The following is a 17,653-nucleotide window of genomic DNA, read 5'->3' on the forward strand; positions in this document are numbered from 1 at the left end:
AACCCCACCCCAAAATTGGGAGGGAAAGCTGCTTGGAGCGTTCACTGGCTACAAGTATGACCTACCTGTCATGGCTTTACCAAACTCTTTCAATTTATATAAAAATAAAATAGGTTAAGTGCATCAGTCGACCGATATTTTCTGAGTGCGACTTCAAAATCTGGGGGACGGGGCAATAAATGACGTAATAGCATAAACCTACACTCATGAAAAGTACCTACTGTATCACCATCACCGCTCCTGAAGAGCCCCGCATTGAAATGCGAGTCGGAGCCGCTGGAGGACATGCGCGGAGCAACACGGAACATGGCGGCCTAGTGGAGGAGAGAAAGTGTTGAAATCTGCTGCAAATTTCTTGTCAAATTGGGTAAGTTATTTCGCTTTCACTTGCTCATGGCCTCGTCGCTACACACGGCGAGGTCGCCTGCCTCTAGACCGGTGGTTTGTGTGCCCGCATTGTGGATTCAGTGCGCAAATACAAAACGCGAAAGAGCTGAGTTTTGTCCACCCCGCTCGGTTTTTTTTATCTCTCTGTGTATGTTACTCCCTAAACTACGGGGAACCCATCTGGCGTGTTTACTACGTGATCTGAACCGGAGTCGCGGTGTAAAAAATGCGTATCGTTTTTATTTCTTATGGCGTATCGCCACACGTTCACTTCCCCACCCGCCCGAAAATTAGATAGAGTGACATTGTGAGGAGGGAGAGAGATTATATGCGTAATACGCCATATCAAAATGCGCCAGCTGTAGCGAAGATGAGACTGTTTTAATTTCGGACAGGTTTCTTCACTGGCTAGCTACCTGCCACCGCACACTGGCGACAGCTTTTCAGTCCTGTCTGGAACTGCTTCTGTGTATGCAAAGTATTGGTGACACCGTTCACGTTTTGGGTATAAAAAAATGCAATGTGCTGTTTGTAATGTTTCATTTCTGTTTGGGAAATGTGTTGATGCTGCTTGTATTACATAAGGGCGTTTGTCAGAAATCTGAAAAGTAATGCAGTTGGCAAATGAAAACAGTGGATGTCTTAGTGGAATATTAGTAGCGATGGGAAGAACGGTCTTTTTGAAAACCGTTTTCTGTTTTGTGTAGTGTTACACAATAACAATCCCAGCCTCTTGCTGTTGGGTTTGGGTTATTTCAAATTCCGTCACGCAGTGTTTAATGGGGACACGCCTCCACCTCGAGTGGCTCATTTTTGTGTTACAGTTTAACAGAATCTGTTTTTTTTTTCATGTTTATTTAATAGTTTTTTTTACTCTAAAAAGAAAGGTGGATACAAATAATAGTTTGTTTTTTAAGCGTAGCGACGGATTCTTTGCATAACACAAACATTAGCATTTGTTCGTTTGATTTTTTTTATAAACATAAATGCTTTAAATTCTTATAGTTTGGGGTGACAATGGTTAAGGAAGTTGTAGTGTTGTTTTAACGTGTTATATCATACACCCATGACCTAACTGTGCATCTGCAAAGTACTTTGATATCTGATTTATAAATAAAGGTTATTATACGCGTGATTGTAAACCGAACATAAAAATACGAGTGCGAAAATGTTAAAAGTTTAGAGAATTTGATTTAAAGCGAACCAAGTAAACTCTTATTAGAAGCTGATAAACTCTAAAAAAACACATGACCGTTAAAGTGGTTCCAGTTTTAAAACTTTTTTTTTCGATTAACGTTGGTAACTAGTCGAAAGCGTTTTGGATTATATTTGAAATCCAGTGAGCTAATTCAGCATGATTTATAAAATGGGTTTGCTTATATGATTGTTTTATATCGGTTTGCTTTCTGTCTGTGGTTTCCTGTTCGAAATGATGTTATGGGAAGTTCAGGGAAATAAAGATTTTAACAAAGAAGAAGTGTTATTTATTGGAGATACAGTGGAAAAAATGAGCACCCGAAAGTAGGTTGAGAGCAGCAAGAAATTAAGAATTCGTTCATCAAAATAAAGTGCAGTATTTTTGTAAACATTTTATTTTTAAACTCAAAAACTCTTAATGAGCTTCTATGTTTACAGGTCAGACAGGATGTATATGTTTTAGTTTTAATAATAAATAATATATTACCATTCATGCCATTATTCTGCATTTAGTATGATGTCAGACTTTTGGTTAAAAAGGGTTAGATGTCCATTGGAAACATTTTTACCATTTATTTTTCTTACGTTTTGCTGTTATGGTCCATTAAATCTTAAAATGGCTGAGGAGATTTTGTTGAAGCCTTTGTTGTCAGTCACAGAAGTGTGCACTGGATTTTGACATAAAACTCACAGGGTTTTTCATTAACCGGCAAATTACTCCCTGTAGTGATTGTATCAGCTTAAGTATTTTTAATGAAACACAAAGCAAATAGTGAAACTTGAATAAATGTGGAAACCTAGTGTCATAGACCTATAAATGTCTCAACAATGCTGGAAACTGTTGCATCCTCTCATGGTACATGAATAAAGGCGCAATGTGTCACTCTTTACACATGTGAACAGGTTTCTGTGGTTCAGGAAAAACAGACTTGAGTTGTGAATTACGTAGGCGTATTAAATACCTGAAACCATTAGCAATCTTTCGTTAATGTAAAAGTGTTCCAAAGCTCACAACTAATTACCAATTACGTATTACCAACCCTTAAAAAAAGTGGTATGATTATTTTGTTGTTGCTTTTTTAAATCTTTTGATGTAGATTGATTGTTAAGATCTTCAAAGGAAAATGCATTGTCAGGGTTTCAGTTTTATTATTGCTGCATGTAAAATGTAAAAAAAAAATCTACTTTGAGCTAATGAGGAAAGAAACAAAATCTGTCTTAAATGAGACATTTGGAGCACAAATGCAACCCTAGGTGAAAAGTATAATAGTACTTCTTTACATGCATTATTAAATGCAAAGCATGCAGCTAGTAGGGATCTGGAGGTGTATCAGGCAACAGTCTGATGCACAGTCTGTAATCCTGATATCACCACACACTGTTTATTCAGAAACTTTCAGAAGGTGAAAGGTATTTGGTTAAAAGAAATTGGTTGCCTTCCATGTGAAAGTGTGGCAGAGAATTGTTCAGAGATGGCTGGTGAACGCTGCAATAGTTTGTGTGATGTGTTCAGGGGGATTTAAGAGTCTTGGAACAGCCTTCCTTGTTCACCATGGTGGAAAGCCGAGTGAAGAGGGTTTAAGAAACGAATTTGTATTGAGATTGCCATGGAAACCCCTGACATGGCACGGATTTGGAAAGTTAATTGCTACCAACCCCTGACCTCATATCTATATGGAAAATTAACTGTAACCATATAGTTAAATATCTATTTGCCTAGGAAGATTATAAGGCACTCTGTTCTACAGAGGTTCATTTACCTATATGTGAAACCTGGAAATTGGTTCAGGGTTGAGACTAATTAAAAAGAACATATGCACAGTTACAAACAAGAGGAGGCCATCTGCCCATCCAGCCTGCCCGGCAGGTTAGTAGCACTTTCTTGAAGGGAGTCAGGGTATCGGTTTCAAAAACATGGTTGCGTAGCTTGTTCCACACTCCCGCAACCCTTTGTATAAAGAAGTGCTTTCTGTTTTCAGTTTTTGAGGCAGGTATTCATATGCATTTGTGTTTTATTATATGTATTAACAAGCACATTAATTGCTGAATCTAAATTGGAAATAGTGTCTCTTTCATAAGCTGCTCAGATTTTGTAAACAATTTGTTTCATTAAAATCAACTGTAATTGATAAAAATACAGCAAATGTTGCCTGAATCTCCATATAAAATGTTTAATGATTCTATGTATAAACAGATATGATTGTACTGCTAATTAAAATAATCCTTAAAGGTTTGAAATTAAAGAATTATTACAGTAGTCCATTAGTCAGGGAACATTCAAACTGTTATCATTCCATTAACTCCAAACAAAATGTAATCATTTCATATAACAAATGTCAATTGGTACGACATTTAATGGCTGTAATCCATATTAATTCTTTTCCTTTTGATAAAAGTAGTGCAGATCAGTTTGCAAGTTGGAATAATTATCAGATCAGTAAGACGGGCCAGACTCTAGCACATTAAATGTCATGAGAGTTTCCCTCTTTAATTCCATCAGCACACCACAAGTCTCAGAATTTAGACCATTTAACCTTGGGTCTCACAAGTGGAACAGACAAATTAGAATTTCATTCTGGGGCCTGAAGTGATATCCACTGGTGATTGATTCTGGGGCATGGTACTTCATAGCAGAGACCAAATTTAAACTTACGTTTCTGAAAGGCAAGATTGTGTTCCATTACATTATTTGGAGCCTTGGTAAACTACTGATTTTGAAAATTATACTTTTTGTTGTGATTTGGGAGAGATGTTATCTATGTTGTTTTTTAATAGATATTGTATTACTTTGTATTGTACGTTATCCTTGGTTAATATTTATGACTGTTAATGTAAAACAGTCAAATTAGATGCACACATACTACTCAGTCCTCCTGGTTCTGCTGTTAAACACAGCCTACTAACATTTTAGGTAGAAAGTTGGAGGACTAGCTTAAAGAAAGGGAAGTCTGACACATTGTAGTCTACATACTTTGGATGGTCCATGCAAAAAGAGATTTACCCAGAAAATTGTACCTTAATCATTGGAGATGTTGTGACCACTGGGGATATGTGTGAGAATAAATTATTTGGATGTAAGGATAGCATCTCCTGTAGATTTTTAGTTGTTATTTCAAAAGTGCAGCTATATGCACTGTAGCAGGTCCCTTGACAATCTGTACAATGGATTTTCTGATCTCAGGTTTTTCATACTTCAATGAGGACCCACACCAGTAACTGAATGTTGATTACTTTAAAATGTGTGACTGCTTGTTGTTAGGATTATGGAGATGATGTGGTGTGGTGTGTTAGAGATTTTTCAGAATTCTTGTGAAAATTACTGTAGGTTTATATGCCAGAGTCTTCTTCTGATGGGATTTGTTGTGCTCCAGAAATCTTCTTTACAAGGAATGGGTTTAATTTAGCTGTTTCATTCTTGTCTTGTCCTGAAACACTTTGAAGGAAAATGATGGTGATCAAGCTTTGAAAATGGTTTTGGTTTTCAGATTTGGAATAGTGGGCATTTTTGAGGTTTTTGAAGTTTTATCTTTAAGTGAGTGGGACCTTGATCATTGTCAAACCACAACAGGGTAAGAAGCAGGCAGTCTCTTAAATAGACCATTTACTGATTCCAGCTGAAGTTTAATCTTTGCAGCTGGACTGAGTTGTGAAGATGCGATCAGTCAGTCTGCCAGCCTTGTTTACTCTAGCAGTCATTCACAGGTGAAGTGGATTAAAGCAGACAATCTTTACATAATCTGTCATCTGGTAAATGCCAATCAATACACCTCAAATGACAGATTTGAGAGTTTTAGGGAAGGTTTAAGCAAAACCATTAACTCCAAAAATGTAAGACAAACGAGAGGAAATGCTTTTTTTAAAATTCCTACACTCGTAAGTTTAAATTTTTACAAACATAAAATTAATTTCCATTTTTGTACTTTATCAATCAAGGTTGCTTTAAACGTTTTGCACTGAAATGTGCGTCCTCAACCTACTGGACAGTGCAGGTGTCCTTCCAGATTTCAAAATCAAGTTGAAGCAAACATAAAATTCGAACTTGGCATAATGGCAACACTAATCTTGTATTTGATATATGTGTTACAAATAAAAGAGTTCAGTGCAGATTACTGTAGATAGATACTTTATTAATCCTGTGAGGGAAATTGCAGTGCACCAGCAGCCAGGCACAATCAACACAGCACAGTACAATGTAATACACAATATACAAAGGCAAAACAATATGTACAGTGCACAAAGAAGATGTATTGCACAGTATAGATATATTGCACAATCCACAAGCATATTGCACAATGTAGATATATATTACACAAATATAGATACATTGCAAATCCACTTCCATATATTACACACCAGTTGTAAACAGAGGATTCAGATTTAGTCCCAAAACAGGTCAATGTTGCCCCTCCCCAGACACACTGGATGAGTTGTAAAGTTTTATGGCAGTAGGCAAGAATGACCTTCTGTAGTGCTCCGTTACACCGTGCATGTTGAATCAGCCTGTTGCTAAACATGCCCTTCATTCCAAAGAGCATGTTGTACGGGGGTTGGAGATGTCCATGGTGGTAGTTAATTTGGACACCATTCTCCTCTCAACCACTACCTCCAGAGGGTCTAGATCAGGACCCAGTGAAAGAACTTACTGATGATAATTTCAGTATAATTATGATATCTTAACAGAAAAATACATCATGGGCTGTGTTAGGGTGACGGTGTTTCGTCCTGGTTTTCGGTAATTTAACGTGTGATTACCTGCCAGATACAGAAGTCAGATAGTCCAAAATGTAAAGAAGGTCATATTGCCATTTTGTACTGTATGTTATGATATGTTAGGATACTTCCTGCTACTTAATGCCAGAACTCAGTTGCCAGAAGTAGTTTTAATATTTAGGTCACCGATATTCACTCTTTTCCTTTTCACGTTCAGGCTCATTACAGCGCAATAACTCGTCTTTTGTCAGCTTCCTGGAGTGGATCTATAGGATTGAGAGATTTGAGGTCAGAAAAGCAACAATGGAGTTGAAAAGTTGCAGCATACATCAGTCTTGTATTACTCCAGTGTAGCTTTGCTAATTTTCCCATTGCGATCTTACATTTGCAGAGCATGTCAGAGCTACTGTGTCTTCTAGGGGTCCTCAGTTCTATGCAAAATACACAATACACAAGTTCACATCAATGATGTTTTTGTTTTTCGCTTAAAGAATGACTGTTGGTTGTTTCAGTTAGGTTTAGCTTTAACATCAGCATGGAAAAACAAATCCAACTTCCTTACTTAGGCAGATCTTTGCTCTCGCTCAGCCACCTGACTTTAATGTGGAGCAACAGGATTCCCAGTTGGACAGTCAGCTTTTTCCAGCAGCATTCTGAAAAGCTTGCTTTGCTTTTGCACAAGCTGAATTAATGTTTTTTGCAACAATTCCTCGTTGCATTTGCCACTTTCTGAGCTTTTTCACCCTGTAGCTGTTGATGCACAATGCAGTACTAATTGGAGCCTAGGAAAAGAATAGCTGTAGAAAATCACAGTTTTTACCAATCATGGAGAGACCTCTGGCAGTGGTAATTGAGGTCAGTTTTATTTTGGTACATTTTGTTCATTTACCTAAACCTTGAAGGCATACTTCTCCGGGTATAGTTTCTCTCAAAAGCAAAAATTGTGATCCTTTTTAACAATAGTCTGGGTTTACCATTCTTGCAATCGCAAGGAGTTGGGAACAACCAGAACCATCTGTTTGCCAGATTCAACAGAAAACCTATGACTTTTTCTTGTAACACTGGACCTTGACAGGAGAATGGTTTTGAAACTCTCAGTCAAGGAATTGTCTGCTTCTAAAAAACACATCTTTTACATCTTGTAACCTCAAACATCTGTTTATGCTTCTTCAGAACCTTGTACACACGGACATTTGTGCTATCAGCAGCCTAAGGTTTAACTAATGATTTTGTGAACAAAGACTATAGCAATTGTAAACCACATTTCAAATCACTAAGTACAGGAAATCACTATGTGCAAGAATAGTATTATCAAACACCTTGCAAACAATTTTAAAAAGCTTTTCCAAATTGGAAACGTAATGTTTATGTAGCAAATTAGATGCATGCGCACTTACTTCTCACCATCTCTACAAAGGATTCTTGGTCACGCTCACTGTCAAAATGAAAACTTTAGTTGGATTTGTTGTTGACTTGTAAAGCTTTCAGTGAAACTCGGGGAATCAACAAGTGAGCCTGCTAGGTCCAAACTCTCCCACTCTGCCTCCCATTCCCTTCACTGTCCTTTCAAGCCTTGCAGTTCTTACCCAACTGGTAAACACTTAAGAGTTTTTATTTGAGTAAGTCAGGTATTTGTTTTATGTGTATTAAAACTAGGCTGAAGCAATCTTATAGTCTGGTCCTTTGATTACTCTCAGCTGCGCACTCCTGATATAAACATACCTTAAAGCTATCGCCAGTGGTTTTTGTTTTGTACATACGCCCGAAAAAGGCACTGTAGCCTAAACTTCCTTTCTTTTTGCTTTTCTGCATGGAGTTAACTTTTACTAGCTTCCTCGTACTTGCTTTGTACAATAAAATACCAAATACCATGACATTCCAGTATTATTTCTGTGGTGTGTAGGTTAAGTTGTGTGATGGTTCTGGGTAGCAGAGAAGAAATGATAAAGACAGTTCCCCTTGTAAACACATCAGTGGTATGGAGCAGAAAAGAAGACTTTTGAAGATAAGAGTCTATGTTTGGTCCTCAGGAAACATGCGCTTCAAGTCAGTAGTGACTACAGCTGAGTTTCATTACAATTGTAAGCATGGAGACGCTTGTAGGTACTGAAGCAAAATGTTTTAACGATCAACTATTTGATACATTTGAAATAAAGTCAAGTACAGGGATCTGAAGTAGTGATAATACTGATAAGCTATAAGAAGCATTGGGAATATTCCTTTTATTTTCTTTTGACCTGTCAGAGGGGTTTAGGATTAAAGAAATCTGGGCACCTTCCGACCATAGGCATACAGAGTGCATTACCTCTAATTAGTGTCTCGGAGTCACAGAGAAGGAACAGGGGGTGATGTATTGACTGTTAATAATGCCCTGCTTCCTTTCCAGTGTGTGCAGGTTTTCCAGAAGCTACAGCCCTTGCTTGAACATGCTCTATTCCTTATTTCTATAAAAATATTTTTCTTCAATTAGTCCTGTTTCTTTTTCTTTGGGTGGGGGCCTCTTTGTTGTCCATGGGGTCATTTTCTTGTCATTTTCATTTTCTTGTTGGAGAGACGCAGGCAGCCCTTTTAGGACATTTTGTATTGTTTCTACACCAGAGGAAAAGTAAAGTAAGTCCAGATGGGATTAGTCTATATTTTTAGATGCAATAAGCAGTTTTCAGGCATTGAGTGACTTGGAATATCACCGTACTATTCTAGTTTGTAGGTCTGCAATTGGTCACGGTATTTATATATACCCTGCTTTGGATTACATTCAGATTTTACTATTCTTTAGTTTTTTAGTGTCATGTAAATGTGTGTTTTATGAAGTATCATTAGTTTCACCCATTTAATTTTGATCAATCACTTTTGTTTTTTGTGAAAAAATGTTTTTTTCTTTGATCCGTTGGTTAAAGTTATCTTCAAAATGAATGTGAATTATTTATTTGAGGTAAAGCCACGCAGCTGCCTTTCCTGTGCTTCTTAGAAAACATTAAAAGCTAACCTATTACAGTTGGGCTTTGGGAATTTAGTTTCATACTGTTTTCAGAGCTCCAATTTTATAGCAAGCTAATGCCATTACAAAGGAAGCTAATGCCTATCTGAAGAAAGAGAACACTTACTCTGTAAAAGCTATTATTAGTACAAAAGTCTTTGATATTTGCTTTCTATTCAGAAGATGGTTTTGCACATAGTATACACAGTATCTGAAGTTTCCCATGGATATGTCTGAGCCTTGCCTTTCGAAAACTCTTGAGGTGTAATTATCCTGTTTTTAGGATGTGAAACATCTTGGGATGGTAAGAATTTGTTGTCTGGGGTTATTCTTCAGTAGATCATAACTTTCATATGAATTCTTTGAAAAATGTTCTCTGACACAGTTGTTCTACAAAAAGAGAGGGTTTGCTTCAGGAGAGCTAACTCGTACTGCCGAGTGTAATGGTATTTTCTGTAGTGAATGGTGTTGCCAGATTGTAGTGATGGAGCGATGTAGGACAGGCTGCATGGGAACATTATGCCTGACTTGGTGGCCTTACCACAGTCACATTCCCTGTAATTATAGCCCAGAGGATGTGGAATTTGAAGGGTGTTCTGTATTCCCTTTCAACTGAGGACCTACCACACAGTTCGCTGTTAATGGTGTATTTCATACAGTGATCTTCAACAAAACAGGTAATGTTCCTCATTCAGGATGAGGCAGTGTTCATAGAGCAAGCAGCACTGGTCAGGGTTGTGGCTTCATTACTGGAAGCATGTGGGCTCAAATCCTGGGTGGGACATTTCTTTTGTACTCTTGAAAGAAGTGCTTCACCTAAATTGCCCCAATAAAATACCCTTCTGTGTGAATAGGAGCAAATCATCAGCCAAACCATTATTTTATCATAGAACTTACACAGATAGCACAGAAGACATGGAAATCTGCACTTCATCGCTTTTCAGAAAAGTTGATGCCTCATTTAGTCCACTTTGCATTGAGGTGAAACAACTAAGTAAAATGATTAACTAAATTATACCACTTTATGCATACAGCAGCTCAAATTCTCTCTCACACACTGAATCTGGAAGGTAGTGTGAACATTCTACAGTCAGAAGAGACTCTTAAAATCTTTTGTCAAAGAGCATCAATGGCAGCTAATATAACGTGTTATTCCTAACAAAAAAAGTTGTTGGTGATTGTTGTGACCTTGTCAGTGGGGAGAGAAGGTATGTGACTTCATGGTTTTTTTTGTATTCTGTGAGTGAGTTGAAGAAATCATTCCCAATTACCCTTTCAATTCTCTCTTCAAAACCCTAGAGCCTTCTGAATTAGGTTGAGGGATTTTTTTAATGCAGTCCTATGTCAGGATCTCTAGATTTGCACAGTTAGGATGCTGACAGTCTTTCACGCTGTTATTTAATTACGTGCAGATAATCCATACCTGTTTGGATTAGCTTTGGCGTTACTTGATGTCCTGTAGTGCAAACATTCTCCCAGAATTGTTCATTTCAAGCCCTACCATGTAATTTAAGTTCAGTGGCTGTTCATTTTAAACCCTTTAATAAAATGAAAGAAATGCCCATCTTTTAAACTGGAAAAGCAACAGTAAAATAAGACATTCCATAAAAGAAAAAAGGAAAATTCCTTTTATTAATATGACACTGACTTACCTCTGGCAGATGAGCAAGGGATGAAATAAATATGCTATAACAAATGACTGAATAACCGTGAACACTGGTTTTGTATTCTGATTAACTCCAAAATTACATTTGATAAATGGTAGATCCTGCAACAAAATAGCGGAGACCCTTTACGTTCTTCCCAATTAATATTATGATTTTAAGTGAAATATTAAGTGAATCATCATCATCAGGAGTAGGATAAATGTATAATAAACAACCTCCCTGTCTGTCCCAAATCCTGTGTTCTTGACTTTGTGGCTGTTTGCTCACTTGTCAAGAAGACAGAAACTGTCTTCAAATACTTAACATATAAGTGAAGTAAAAGCTTTGAAGTATTACGGTGTGGAATTTTAATGGGTCTAAATCAAGGTAAACATCATGCTTAGACAATTTAGGGTGGCGTTTGTTGACATCAGCAAAATAATTCCATTCTTGTAACATTAACATGAAAAACATCATATTAATGATGCAAAATGATCTCTGAAAATAAATTACTATAGATATGGTTTTTAAGATGGCCTTCCATAAAAGTGGAAGGTTTTTTATTTTTGTATTGAAGACCATTTTATGGTATATACAGTATTAATGATCAAATTTAAAAACCTGAAAACCTTTTGTAATACTACTTTTTTTAAGAACAATGCGTTTTAAGGCTTTTCGAATAATTCGGACAGAACCCTCCACTTGTATAAAACAACAGCTGAGGACATTCTTCATGTGCAGGTCCATGCTGGAGATACAGAGCAGGGCTTGCCTGCCTTCAAAGCCTGTCTCAGGTGACACAGTGCAGCTGTTGGATCCACATGCTGTCCCGTACAGCCTGGGTGGAAACTTTCTGGCCTCCTTATAGCAAGCATGGAGTAATGGGATTGCAATGAGCCGTATGAGTTGTTTTGGGTGTTTACACGGTGCTGTGTTAGGACCTTTCACTCAAGCTCTACCTCCCAGCTGTGGAAGGGACTTCCAGCCCCAGTATGATTAATCGCCTCACCTCTGTGGCTCATAAACATCCCCTAAACCTTGCTGACAGGAAGATCCCGTTGGTGTGGTGGGCGGCGTTTATTTTTCATCCCTGTCTTTCTTTGTGTTTTGGCCTCTTCCTAATGAACTGACTGTTCTTGTTTGGGTTAACACTTCAAGCATGTCATCGCTGTGGCTGCAATGACGTTGGATGATTTATTAGAACCTGTGGATCCTTTTTAAAAACTGTATTGATGTTTTAGCAGGGTCAGTTACAGTCCACACAGAGAAGTGGTCAATCTGAGCTTTGCAGTTGGATACTGTTTACTAGGAACTAATAAAAAACAACCTCTTGTCAAATACAAGGCTTTTGTGGTTTTGTGTTACTCCCATTTCTGAGATAATGTAAATGTATGTATGTTGTGCCACTCTAAGATTATACAGGTCTGACAGCCCAATCCGTTCTGCTGCTGCAGGAAGAAAAGCTCTTGAAGAGAGGAGGCATTACCCTGTCTGGCTCATTTTGTAGTTTAGTAGATAATTGATCCAGGGGTCTCATCCAGCTGTTTCTTTAAAGAACCCAGTTTATTGGCTGGTACAACATGCCTGGATAACTTGTTCCATTTTCTAGAAAAACCTCTGGCTAAAGAGTTGTTTCAGTAGCTTCCCCTTGTGTCCTTTGGTTAGTGCTTCAAGTCCCCTCACAATCATCTCTGTTCACTTTAAAGATTCAGTTCCTTCTGTCTGTAAGTGTAGGACATTCTCTTAAATCCTTGCATGTATTTGGTTTCTCTTCTCTGGACTGATTCAAGAAGTGCAAAATCTTTCCTGTAACGTGGTAATCAAAATTGTATACATTATTCTATGTGAGGCCTTACTAGTGCATTACATATCTTTATCATGTAAGTCCCCTGGTTTTAATACTACGCTTATAACAATATATTCTAAAATTGTTTCCATTTTTAATTGCATCACCACATGATTTAGAAAGTGTGAATGTACCAGCATAAACATAATTTGTTTCATTAGTAGCATCCTCTGTCACAGTGGTTCTCATTTTGCATTTATAGTTTTGACTACCTGAATGCAAAACCTTGCCCTTATCTTTATTAAACATCATCTACCAGGTGTTAGCCCAGTGTTGAATTTTGTTTAAAGTCTTTTTGAGTTTAATTTTTTAACTACTTCTACAGGGTTTGCCAGTCCACCTAATTTGGTGTCATCTGCAGATGTGGATAGTTTAACAATAACCAGAATCAGTGTATTTGATATAACAATCCTAATACAGATCCATGTAGTACTCCAGTAATTACATTATCCCTATTGGAGCTTATCTATACTCTCTATTTAATAACCAATTCTCAATCCAAATACATGAGTTTCTCTACCTGCCGCCCATCTGTAATTTGACCATTAATCATTTATTATGATTTATTACCAAAAGATTTTTGAAAATTTAAATAAATCATATTAAATGCTGTGTGTGTATCCTTTATTGTTGTTTCTTGTTAAAATAACACTAACAAGTTGGCTGGCAAGACCTGCCTTTTCTTAATGCATGTTTACTATTCCCTAGTATTCAATTTCCATGTTGGTGATCCTGTAAATTAGAAACCTTTTCAATAACCGTATGTATAATAGAAGTCAGATGTATTGGTTGGTCCAGGTTTCTCACTGTTCTTATGGATAGACACTCGTGCTAGCAATTTTCCAGTCCATGGGTACTACCCCTGTCTTGAGCTACTGTTGGAACAATAATGTCTTTTCTCGTTGAAGATCAGTTGGTAGCTGATGCATGGTTGCTTAGTTTTTTCATTAAAATATACTGTAGGATTCAAGTTATCCATAATTAGGCAATAGATATTACACGTTAGGAGACAAAACAGTAACAAGTTGGTGTGCACTGTTTGAGAAAATCAATCTTTTTGTATCAGTCTCTACATTTTGAATCTGCAGAGTGCCTTTTAATGTGCTGTCTCAATGTGAACTGCATGCTGTATGACAATACAAGGCCTGACACTTATTTTTCTTAAGCGTGTCTACAGCAATGCATGTTGCTTGAATATTATAGGATCAGCGTAAGAAGGTGTCCGTTTGAGAAGATGAGATGTAATTTCAGAAAATCCATTTTTGTGGCCACTTGTCATGTTAATATTGTCATTCAAAATATTGCCGATACATCTGTTCATTTCAATAACATGAATCCAGCTTGGATTGATGTAGTAAAATCATTTTCAGAGATCTAACTGATGTGTGAACTTTGATACATGAAATGTATTTTAAATTATATATGTTCAGAGCTTAAGAGCAGAGATGTGGACGTTTGGTTTTAGCTGTTTTGAAGCTGAAATTCCTTTGAAAAATATTGGTAATCAAAGCCATTAGAATACTGGTGTCAATTGAAGAAAGACCATTTCTCCAACAGAATTTGGATTTGGGCTCATTTGTAAAGTTAACAAAATGGAAGTTTTATAAAGTTGTTTTTTTTGTGCTCACATGCAAGCCATTTACAAGAGTTAATAGGATTGATTGCCTTGCAATCTCCAATTTTTCCTATGTTTTTTTCACTATGTGATCAGTTAGTAGTTTGTTACAATACAATGTACAAAGCTACATAGTTACAGCAGGGAGAGAGAAAGGGTACTCTTTGCAATGGCATATTTAACCATTTGGATTAATTAGTATGATTTGTGTACCTTTTTGATAACATTAGGCAGCTTTGCAATTTAAAAATATATTCTATTGCTAATTCGCTAGTGTGCAAAGTATTTCTATACAGAAAGTATTTATATGATGGCTTTTGATTTGTATATATACTTCCTTTTATTTTTCTGTGTCTGAAGTTACAGATTCAATTCCTACACAAGTGCTGGAAGTGCCAAGTAAAGGTGATGGGATAGAGGTAGTAAATGTGTTGGAAGAAAATTGTCCTATGCTTTCAGAAGGAAATTAAACTTAAGGACCATGTTACCACCATTTTTCTAGCATGGAGATGTGAAATATACATGCACAGTGGCTCTTCCTTACACATCATAAATGTGCTTTTTTTTTTGTAAGTGCTCTCTATCTGTTTCACTGCTGTCCCAGATGGTTTCTGGCTTGAAATGTAGACATCAGCCGTTAATGGGAAGTGCTGGAATCCTTTTCATGGTCGCAAGTACACTTCCCCAGATGTGTTCTGGTTAATGGCTTCTTTCTGTCCTTTGGAATCTTTATGGGAGCCATGCCTTTGAGATCTGCCACTGAGACATAGGGAAGTGAGGGGTCGTTCTTGCTGTGAGACACAGGAATGCAGTCTAGTGCTTTGTGTTACTAAAATCTTCAGTTTTTTTTTATGCCAGTGGCCCTGTAAGGAGACAACACCCTCTTCCTCTTTAAATGTCCTCTTTGTACAGCATTCTCCACTATTCATATTGGGTGTAAATGACTGAACTGAAGGACAAGAAGTTTTGCAGTTGAGTGCCTTGTTGATGTGCGTTGATGCCACTCTTGGCCACCGCCCTGCCATGTGTTCAGTTCATCGTCAGCTACCGTACAGTGTGGCTCAGTGGTACCTTTGGTATAAGTGATAAGAGTTTGGTTATCCTCATCTAAGAAGACATTTAGACACAGTCACAGCAGAAATACTGTCAGAATTCAACAGCTTTTGTGGATCTGATATAATAAATGCTGTACTGTTCGAGAAACACCGCTAAATTTGTGTGTATCTGTAATGTATGTCATTCGATCATGGAAGTATGTCCCTCTTGCAGACTTCAAATGTACTGTATATGTATTTAGAAAAGCCAAAACAAAGCCCTTTCTGACTGTACCTTGCTGTTGGTACAGTACCTGCAAGGCTGGCGTTTGAGTCATTGAGCCAGATCAGATGCACGAAGACCTTCTGGGCTCCACGTTGTCAACCTAAAGTTTCCAAATGACACTCAGCAGCACTAGTGGACTTTCGGGATTTTTTCCTTTAGACTGTGCCATTTATGTCCCTTTAGAATGGCCTTTGTATTACAAAGTGATTGTGGACTTGTATTAGAACAAGCCCATATTCCCTGCAAAGCTGCACGTGTGTGCTGGCAGATGAAACATCAGAGAGGAGGCGAGGGGATGTGGCAGTTCAAGTCAAAGTCTGGTTTATATTAGTAAGAAGCTGTTACCAAGTCTTTATGTAACATTTTAAATACACACTTATGATAAGCTGTGAACAAGACCTTATTGATCTTCCTCAAATACCAATATGGTCTTATTGTACACATGGGAAATTTTCTGTGAACATAAGAGCTGGGATGATTCTGAACTTATGTGATTACAAGGTACGTACAGTTAATTGATCTTTTGCCAGGGTGTTTTACTTGATGTTCAAAGAACTTTTAAATGTGAAACGTGCAGTTTGTGTTAGGTTATTGTGTGCTCTGTGTCAAAACACAAAAGTAAATTATCGGTGTTCATCACAAAATTGTCAGAAATGCAAAGTCTTGGCTACTATGTGGTGAAAAATTAGGTACAACCTCTTAAGACTTTATAGTTCAACATATTTAGACATATTGACCTATACCTACTTAAGTCACCAAGTCCTAACAGTAGGTAAAACAAACAACACAAAAAGTCAACCTTTTCATTTATTGCAAAGAAAAATTAGCCAGCTTTCAGTATCTTTGTGTGAAAACTAAGTACACTTTTCATAACAGCAGAATACTGTCCATATATTAGTCATTTACCAACATCAGAAGTTTGCCATTCATTTGAAAGACAGAACAGCAGAAAGAGTACATTCAAAATCAGTAGCTAAACTGCATTGATGAGACCTGCTTTGCCTTTCCTCACCTCAGGCTAGAACAAGGCTTCCCAACCAAGATGCATTGGGCCCCAGATTCTGTTGGGTTTTGTTCAAGCTGAGTTCTTGGTTATTTTCTTTTAATCTTTGGATTTATGGAGCAGACAACTTTGCATTATTCTCAGCTCTACGTGTGCAAGAGATTTAAAATACATCATATTAATCATATTAAATGCACATCACAATGAGACGGCGACTTTTTAGAGAGCAGAAGCAAACAGAAAAGGTCTACTTAGTCCCTTCATTAGCTTATCGTAGAGCTCAAATAAGCAACAGAGAGTCCAGCTGCAATGAACACTAGCAGACACTGGGGCCACAATCTAGGGTAAGGAAGTCCTGTGCTAGACGTTGTAATTCGAAAGAAAGGGAAGGCTTTGATTTCTGAGACAGACCCGCTCTCACCCAGCTAACAGGCTTGGGAGAGAGGAATTGTGGCTGCTTTGATTAAACAACAAACAGAAGTTTCCTGAGCAAAAATCTGACCATAAAAAACAGGTTAGTTGCACTGCTGTAATTGACCTGATTTTTCACTAGCAAAAACATCAGTTTTGGAGGTTTTCTAGAAATGATCTATTTTGTATTTCTTAGCTCATATTTGCGTTCATTGGATGTCGAGATGTCAGTTCTGACCATGGTTTTTACAGGAATTAATTAAGCACATATGAAACCGAACCTTTACTAAAACACAAACACCACACGCGGAAGTTCTCTTTTAGGAGAACAAGCTCCTCAAATGGACGCTGTTTCACTGTTGTTTTCTGGACAACAACTGTCTTTTAAATATGCTTAGCTCTCGAAAAGCAGGATGTAAAACTGTTTTTTTGTGCCAATAAACACAAAAGAGTTAATGAGCTCTGAGATGCATTAAAAGGTGCACATTCAGAGTGCAGAGAGATGTCTGCAGCCCAGACATCAGCGCTTCTAACCTGTTCT

General features: G+C 37.5%; 1 protein-coding gene across 4 annotated transcripts in view; it reads left to right on the plus strand.

Moving 5' to 3' along the window:
• Positions 1–121: 121 nt before the first annotated feature.
• The window catches only part of scml2 (Scm polycomb group protein like 2), a 58,591-nt gene continuing 41,059 nt past the window's right edge, over positions 122–17,653 (plus strand). For 2 of the 4 annotated variants that reach the window (XM_015363902.2, XM_015363905.2), the window contains exon 1: positions 123–367. The gene's annotated coding sequence lies outside the window, so the exon portion shown is untranslated. Of the gene's footprint in view, positions 368–17,653 lie in introns of all 4 variants that reach the window. The other 2 variants (XM_015363903.2, XM_015363904.2) reach the window with 2 other exon arrangements.

The sequence above is a fragment of the Lepisosteus oculatus genome, chromosome 15 (genome assembly GCF_040954835.1).
Source record: "Lepisosteus oculatus isolate fLepOcu1 chromosome 15, fLepOcu1.hap2, whole genome shotgun sequence".
Classification (NCBI taxonomy): domain Eukaryota; kingdom Metazoa; phylum Chordata; class Actinopteri; order Semionotiformes; family Lepisosteidae; genus Lepisosteus; species Lepisosteus oculatus.